The sequence below is a fragment of the Podarcis gaigeae genome (genome assembly GCF_964106915.1).
Source record: "Podarcis gaigeae genome assembly, chromosome: 7".
NCBI lineage: Eukaryota > Metazoa > Chordata > Lepidosauria > Squamata > Lacertidae > Podarcis > Podarcis gaigeae.
In genome coordinates, this window is record NC_139683.1 from 80,439,513 (window position 1) to 80,440,513 (window position 1,001).

The window sequence follows — 1,001 nt, forward strand, 5'->3', positions numbered from 1 at the left end:
CGTGGGCCGGTTATTCTAAGCAGGGATGTTAGCTCTCCCACTGAGAAGGACTGGACTGATATGCAAGGAATTACTAGATACTTAAAGGAAGCCATGAACTGTAAACTGCAAGTCAACAGCAATCCAAAACTACTAGGTTACACTGATGCTGACTCTTGGAAAGTGAGACGTTTCATGCAAGAACCAAACATATTGGGGTGAAATACCTCTATGTGTATGATGTGGTACAAGATGGACTTGTTGAATTGGTGTATTATCAAACCAAAGAAATGACAGTCAATATTCTGACCAGTCCTCGACCAAGAGATTGTTTTGAGAACCTTTGAGTTAAGATGGGACTCCCAGTGGTTCATTTATTGAGAAGGGGTTTGTGGGATAATCAGTTTCACATAACCAACATGCTTAAGTCTAATTAAGGCATGAAGGGGTTAATACCATAGAGTATGCTGTCCTGTCAGGCTTCACTATCTACTTCCCCTCAACTTGGAAGGAACTATGTAATCAAGCCTTTGTTCTCCAGTTTACTTGAGAAGCTCAGCATGTGAAGAGGTTTGAGTTGGTTGCTCCAGCTCAGCTGCATGGCTCTCAGCATCCATTCTTGAGTTCCTCTACCAGTAATTTAGGAACTTCTGCCGCTTTGTAACTAAGGTGAATATTACTGCCTGAGCAACCTTTTATGAAACACATGAACCTGACCTTTGAAGAGTGTGTAAGTAAACCATTTTTTAACTTACCAAACGTGTGGTCTTTTTCCTATGCTAGGGAAAGAGGGAACCTTTGGGAAAAGTAATACAATTTAGAGTTTGGACTGAAAGGGTTAAATTATATCTTTACTGCTTCCAAGAGGTAAGAATTTTTCTGTTAACTTCAGTGCCTCATCTCAACTCTGTAATTTGTGTGGCTGTAGGTTGCTAGGTTGTTTTATCTGGATTCTTTGGTGTGATGTCGCAGATGGAAGTTCCATCCATTGTTCATATTTCCTCTTCTGCCCCCCCCCCCCC